The following is a 7862-nucleotide window of genomic DNA, read 5'->3' as shown; positions in this document are numbered from 1 at the left end:
GGAGCTCCGCTCCTGTGCGCTCCTGCAGGAAATGACCCCTGAGGAAGACTTACCCTGAACAGTAACAGCACTAAAAGTTCTAAGAGCCAGTATGGTGTAGAAGAAGAGGAGGAAGAGGAGGAGGAGATTGGATTCATACCCCGTCCTTCACTACCCAAAGGAGTCTCAGAGCAATTTACAATCTCCTTCCCCTTCCCACAACAGACACCCTGTGAGGTAGGTGGGGCTGAGAGAGCTCTTTCGAGGACTGCGCTTGAGAGAACAGCTCTGAGAGAACTTGTGTCTGACCCAAGGTCACCCCAGCAGCTGCATGTGGAGGAGTGGGGAAATCAAACCCCGTTCTACCAGATTAGAGTCTGCGCTCCTAACCACTACACCAAACTGTAGTGGTTAAAAGTGTTGGACTAGTATCTGGGAGACCCAGGTTCGAATCCCCACCGGTGCCCTGGAAGCTCGCCGGGCAACCTTGGGCCAGTCACACACTCTCAATCTAACCCACCTCACAGGGTTGTTGTGAGGATAAAATGGAGGAGAGGAGAGCGATGTCAGAAAGGCGGGATACAAATGAATTAAACAAATAAAAATGAATACATTCTTCCCCCCCCCCTTAGTAACAGCCGCCCATGATCGTTTCCGTCCTCTTTTTTGGTCCTCCATCTTTCTCCATCCTCCAGCTTCTCTCTCCAAGAAGGATGTAGGTTTCAAAAAAGAGCTCCCTGTTTTCCTTGCTCTGATTCCTTCGGGAGCTCTTGATAACATTCACCAGTTCCCCAGCAGCTGAATCCTGCCCTGTACGCGCTGCCTCCTCTTTGCAAGTTCCCACCCTTCAGCTACAGCTGCCTCTGAGCGGCCACCCAAGGGGAGCCTGTAACTCAAGTCCAGCCCTCCAGATAGGCCGTGGGGCGGTTGGGAGTGGCGGGGGTGGTGGAGGGGAAACAAAGGCCGCTTTGTCAGGGAAAGGCCTGTGGGGGTGGCATTTGAACAACGATACGCAGAACAAAAACCGTCTTTGGCTTTGCAAAAAAACCCTCAAGGAACTAAAAGGTACCCAAGGAGGTAGTGATGGCTACAGGAATAAACAGCTTTAAAAGGGGATGAGATAGATCCATGGAGGATAAGTCTGTCAGTGGCTACCAGCGGTGGTGGCACTGAGCCTCTCAATCCCAAAGCCAGGAGGCCACATCAGTGGGAGGCCTCAGCCCCTGTGCCCTGTTGTTGGCCCTCCAGAGGAACTGGCTGGCCACTGTGTGAGACAGGATGCTGGACTAGATGGAGCACTGGTCTGACCCAGCAGGGCTCTTCTGATGTTCTCATGAAGGCCTCAGCCTCTCTGCCCTGTTGCTGGCCCTCCAGAGGAACTGGTTGGCCACTGTGTGAGACGGGATGCTTGACTAGATGGACCACTGGTCTGATGCAGCAGGGCTCTTCTGATATTCTTATGAAGGCCTCGGCCTCCATGCCCTGTTGCTCGCCCTCCAGAGGAACTGGTTGGCCACTGTGTGAGACGGGATGCTTGACTAGATGGACCACTGGTCTGACCCAGCAGGGCTCTTCTGATGTTCTTATGAAGGCCTCAGCCTCCATGCCCTGTTGCTGGCCCTCCAGAGGAACTGGTTGGCCACTGTGTGAGACGGGATGCTTGACTAGATGGACCACTGGTCTGATGCAGCAGGGCTCTTCTGATATTCTTATGAAGGCCTCGGCCGCTATGCCCTGTTGTTGGACCTCCAGAGGAACTGGTTGGCCAGTGTGTAAAACAGGATGCTGGACTAGATGGACCCCTGGTCTGATCCAGCAGGGCTCTTCCAATGTTCTTATGGAGGCCTCGGCCTCTTTGTGCTGTTGTTGGCTCTCCAGGGGAACTGGTTGGCCACTGTGTGAGACGGGATGCTGGACTAGATGGACCACTGGTCTGATCCAACAGGGCTCTTCTGATGTTCTTATGGAGGCCTCGGCCTATATGTCCTATGGTTGGCCCTCCAGAGGAACTGGCTGGCCAGTGTGTAAGACAGGATGCTGGGCTAGATGGACCACTGGTCTGATCCAGCGGGGCACTTCCTATGTTAAGAACATAAGAACATAAGAGAAGCCAATGTTGGATCAGGCCAATGGCCCATCTAGTCCAACACTCTGTCACACACTGGCCAAAAATACCAGGTGCCATCAGGAAGTCCAGCAGTGGGGCCAGGACACTAGAAGCCCTCCTACTGTTGTCCCACCAAGCCTTATAAAGGCCTTGCCCTCTATGCCCCGTTGTTTGCCGTTCGAGGGACTGGTTGGCCATTGTGTGAGACAGGATGCTGTACCAGATGGGCCACTGGTCTGATCCAGCAGGGCTCTTCTTATGTTCTTATGAAGGCCTCAGCCTCCATGCCCTGTTGTTGGCCCTCCAGAGGAACTGGTTGGCCACTGTGTGAGACAGGATGCTGGGCTAGATGGACCACTGGTCTGATCCAGCAGGGCTCTTCTGATGTTCTGTGAAGGCCTCGGTCTCTATGCCTTGTTGTTGGCCCTCCAGAGTGGGGTTGCCAGGTCCCTTGGTCATGCTGGTGGAGGGATTTGGGGGGCATTCCAGGGGTGTACGGAGACATCGCGTGATGCACTGATGTCACCTGGACCAATATGGCTACCCACCTGAAATGGCTTCATTAAAGAGGTTCTGATTTCCTGACAATGGTCTTCCAGCTTCATGGGGAGGAGCTGGTGCTTGAAATGGCAGGCAGAGGAACATTTAAGAGTAATGTTTACTCACATCTAGGTACCCTCAGAGGTCATTTCCTGCAGGAGCGCACAGAAGCGGAGCTCCGGCAGTAAAGAGCCCAGGGGGCGGGCCCATGCAACAAGCCCCACCCCCTGCTCCCAGCAGCCCTCAGTCAGAGCAAGAAGCAGCCAGGTAAGTTGCAGAAACCCCCCGGCCCAAAACAGTCCAGTGGCACCTTTTAAGACCACGTTTTATTCAGGTGCAAGCTCTCCCTCCTCTGCGAGGACAGATCTGCACGTCCCCCCACCCCAATAGCTAGCAATCCAAAACAGTCCAGTGGCACCTTTAAGGCCAAGGTTTATTCAGGTACAAGCTCACCCTCCTCTGTGTGGGCAGATCTGTGCCCCCCCCAATAGCTAGCAATCCAAAACAGTCCAGTGGAGCCTGAGCGGTGGGTGTTGCCTTCTGACACACTTCCGGTGATGTCAGGGGGTGTGGCATATGCAAATAAGTTATGCTAATGAGTTATGCTAATGAGTTATCCAAATGAGCTCCCGCACCTCTTTTTCTACAAAATGACCCCTGGGTACCCTGGCCTGCCTTTCCAAAAGGCAATGTTCCACGTCTTCCCACCAGGCAGGGTTCTTTTTGTAGAAAAAGCCCAGCAGGAACTCATTAGCATAATAGGCCACACCCAAGAGCAGAAACCCATTAGCATATTAGGCCACACCCCTGACATCACACCTCATTAGCATATTAGGCCGCACCCCCATGTTACAAGAAGTGTGGTCATCCAGCCACACCCACCTTTTGCTTCTTATTCTGTTTACCCTGTTTGTTGTCAAAACCCAGGGCTTTTTTTGTAGCAGGAACTCCTTTGCATGTTAGGCCACACACCCCTAATGTAGCCAATCCTAATGGGTTTCTGCTGTTGGGTGTGGCCTGTTATGCTAATGAGTTCCTGCTGGGTGTGGCCAACTTGGGAGCCAGGCGGAACTCCGTTCCTGTGCGTTCCTGCCCAAAAATAGCCCTGCCACCAGGGCTCGGTTTTACTTTAGCATCAGTGATGAGGCATGGTTTGTGTAGGCGAGCGGGGGATAAAGTCAACATAGGGGGCACAAGAAGTATGGGGCTGTATAGCCTCCCTCTCCAAATGCAGTCTATCTTCCACTAATGGGTGGACAGATCATGTCCATGGAGTGAATTTGCGTGGAGGTGAATGTCGCTGAAAGCACATCTTTGCTCTGTGACCTATAGAACCTGGGTGTGGGCTCTATCATCATAGGGAAGTCATCATGACTATATCATGTGTCATTCTCTGTTCCTATGGGTTTAAAACATACATACATAATCAAACCCCCAACCCAAATTGCAGAGAAAATCTCTCTTCCTCCAGGCATTTCTGCTACCATGATGCTAGAGATGAGTCGTGGAATATTCAAAATTTCCTCTTCGTAGCTCAAGACAATGCATCCACCTGGACTGAATCGAGACCTAGGTTTCTTGTCTCATTACCAATGCCGATTTCTCCACGCCTACTCCTCCTCTGCATATCACACCTAATCCAATCACACCTGCTATTGTCATCCACCTGCTATTGTCATTCAGAATCTGAAATCACTCCACTTTCCAATATTTAGGACAGATGAACTCACATATTAGCTGTATCTGAAGGAGTGAGCAATGACTCACGGAAGCTCCTCCCCTGCCACAAATGTTGTTAGCCTTTAAGGTGCTCCTGGACTCTTGCTCTTTTCTACTGCTACAGACAGAATGACATGGCTACCCATCTTGATCTTTCACTTAGTGGTGAAGTTCAACTGTGACATCGCAATTAAACTGGGATCTTGGTAGACATGGGTTCAGATCCCACTGCTCAAAAGCTTGGCCCACTCTCTCTCTCAGCCTAAAGTAACTCACTGGGTTGTTGTGAAGATGAAATGGAAGAGGAGAACCATGAATGCCTTTCTAAGTTCCCTTGGGGAAGGGTGGGATAGAAATACGTTAAAGATATATCAGTAGCAAAGAAGAGAAGAAGAAGAAGAGATTGGATTTATGCCCCGCCCTTCACTACCTAAAGGAGTCTCAGAGTGGCTTACAAACTCCTTTCCCTTCCCCTCCCCACAACAGACACCCTGGCTGATTTCGCACTAGAGCTGCCTCGATGTTGCACCGCCGTTTGCCCCGATACTATTGGTCAATTTCACACCCGAAGCTGCGAGGCTGCATTTTGACGCGTGGCTTTGCCGATTTCCCCCACAGTTTCGTGATCCTGTTTTTTGAGGATCACGAAACCGCAGGGGAAATCGGGCGAAGCCGCGGGTCAAAATGTGGTAGCGTGGCTTCGAGTGGGAAATTGACCGATAGAAGCAGGGCAAAGGGAGGCATGACCGCGGCGCAGCTCTTGTGTGAAATCGGTCTAGGAGAGCGATAAACTCAAATTTAGATGCACAATTTAGATGCCAGCCGGGAGCCCCCCGCTCCCGGCCAAAATCCATTTGGCAACCCTATGCAGTAGCCAAATCGCTCGCTCACAACTTTAATGCCAGGAGCTCCCAAAGTAGAATTTTTTGCTCACAAGACTCCACAGCTTAACTTTCAGTTTCTATTTAACTTTCAGCTTTGAGGGAACATTGCTTCTAACCCGCTGACCTTAAGGTTACTAAGACTACATTACCCACAATCCTGGACTCTAATCTGGGAGCACCAGGTTTGATTCCCCACTCCTCCACAAGCAGGTGCTGCTGTGACCTTGAGTCAGTCATGAGTTCTTTCAAAGCTGCTCTCAAGGACAGTTCTCGAGAAAGCTCTCTCAGCCCCACCTACCTCACAGGGTGCCTGCTGTGGGGAGGGGAAGGGACAGGAGATGGTAAGCCGTTCTGAGACTCCTTTGGGTAGTGAAGGGCGGGGTATAAATCCAATCTCCTCCTCCTCGAGTTTGGTGTAGTGGTTAAGTGCGCGGACTCTAATCTGGGAGAACCAGGTTTGATTCCCCACTCCTCCACTTGCACCTGGCTGGATGACCTTGGGCAAGCCATAGTTCTTGCACAGCTGTTCTTGAAAAAGAGCAGTTTCCATCAGAGCTCTCTCAGCCCCCTCTTACCTCACAGGTGTCTGCTGTGGGGAGGGGAAGGGAAAGGAGTTCGTAGGCCACTCTGAGACTCCTTTGTGTAGTGAAGGGCAAGGTATAAATCCAATCTCCTCCTCCTCCAGTTTGGTGTAGTGGTTAAGTGCGCAGACTCTATTCTGGGAGAACCGGGTTTGATTCCCCACTCCTCCACTTGCACCTGCTGGATGACCTTGGGCAAGCCATAGTTTTGGCAGAGCTGTTTGGGTGTCTGTTGTGGGGAGGGGAAGGGAAAGAAGTTTGCAAACCACTCTGAGACTCCTTTGGGCAGTGAAGGTCGGGGTATAAATCCAATCCCCCCCCCTCCTCCTCCTCTCCAGGTTGGGCCTGGAGATCTCCCAGAATTACAACTTATCTCCGGTTGACAGAGATCGGTTCCCCTGGAGAAAATGGCAACTTTGAAGGGTGGACTCTGGCATTGTACCCCACTGAAGTCCTTACCCTGCCCTCCCCAGGCTCTGTCTCCAAATCTCCAGGAGTTTCCCTAACCAGATTTGACAACCCTACCCTATCTGGAGGTTGGCTTCCTTACGGGAGCCGAGGATGCTTCAGAGGGGCAGAGAACAGCCACCAAGAGAGATCTCAGGTTTACAGGCAGAAGTATAACTGCAGACTTGCCCAGGTACAGATGAACATCCTGTACTCAGGGCCCACTGAATGTGGTAGACGGCTGCCCACGACACTCAGAGATCAATATAATAAAGCAACCTCCCCTGGAAATACGAGGCAAAGCCTTCCTGCCCGACCAGACGTCGCAAAGCTGCTGTCAGGAAAAGTCAGACTCACAAAGCTGGGTCAGTTCAGGTCATGGCCACGGCATCGATTATCCAGCTCCGTGGGAAAATGAGAACGAGGCGGGCCTTTCGAACAAATCAGTCACAAAGACCGTGACAATGGAGGGCAACGGAACCGCCGAGTGTTTGCAGGATTACAGAGCGCTGGCTCTTCTTCTCTTCACGCATTTCACCTGCACTCGTTTATTTATTTTTGTGCTACATACAGCTGCCAATTCCAGGTTGGGGTTGCCAGCTTCCAGGTGGTGGCTGGAGATCTCCTGGGATTATAACGGATCTCCACGCAGGCACCGGGGGGAGGCATTTGGGGGCAATGCCCCCCATGGATGAGCAAAATTTAAAAAAATATTATTTTTAAAAATCAAAAAAATATTTTTAAAATGTAAGATACGAGAAGCCAATGTTGGATCAGGCCAATGGCCCATCCAGTCCAACACTCTGTGTCACACAGTGGCCAGAAATACGAGGTGCCATCAGGAGGTCCAGCAGTGGGGCCAGGACACTAGAAGCCCTCCCACTGTTGCCCCCCCAAGCACCAAGAATACAGAGCATCACCTGCCCCAGACTGAGAGTTCCTACCTATACCTTGTGGCTCATAGCCACTGATGGACCCCTGCTCCGTATGTGCTCCATATGTGCATTTGGGTTTTCCAAAATGAGCCCGGGTAGGCAGGGAAGCTGTCAAGTTGTGGTTTACTTATGGCAACCCCATAAGATTTCCAAGGCAAGAGACATTTAGGGGTGGTATGCCTCTGTGTAGCAACCCTGGACTTCCTTGGTGGTTTCCCACCCAAATACTAATGGGGGATGACCTTGCTTAGCTTTTCCAAGGTCTGATGAGATCAGGCTAGCCTCGGCCAATCCAAGTCAGGACAGCTAAATATTGGTGTAAAGTTCTGTCAAGTCTGTTCTGCTCTGCTCTGGTTAGGCCTCGCCTAGAGTATTGTGTTCAGTTTTGGGCGCCACAATTTAAGAAGGATATGGACAAGCTGGAACGTGTCCAGAGGAGGGCAACAAAGATGGTGAGGGGTCTGGAGACCAAGTCCTATGAGGAAAGGCTGAAGGAGCTGGGTATGTTTAGCCTGGAGAGCAGGCGACCAAGTACTTGAAAGGCTGTCATCTAGAGGATGGTGCGGAGTTGTTCTCTGTTCTCCCAGAAGGTCGGACCAGAACCAACAGGTTGAAATTAAATCAGAAGAGTTTTCGGCTAAACATGAGGAAGAACTTCCTGACAGTTAGA

Source organism: Gekko japonicus, unplaced genomic scaffold (assembly GCF_001447785.1).
Source record: "Gekko japonicus isolate JY-2015 unplaced genomic scaffold, Gekko_japonicus_V1.1 scaffold2969, whole genome shotgun sequence".
Lineage (NCBI taxonomy): Eukaryota > Metazoa > Chordata > Lepidosauria > Squamata > Gekkonidae > Gekko > Gekko japonicus.
The sequence above is the reverse complement of the archived record's forward strand: the minus strand, read 5'-3'. Positions refer to the sequence as shown.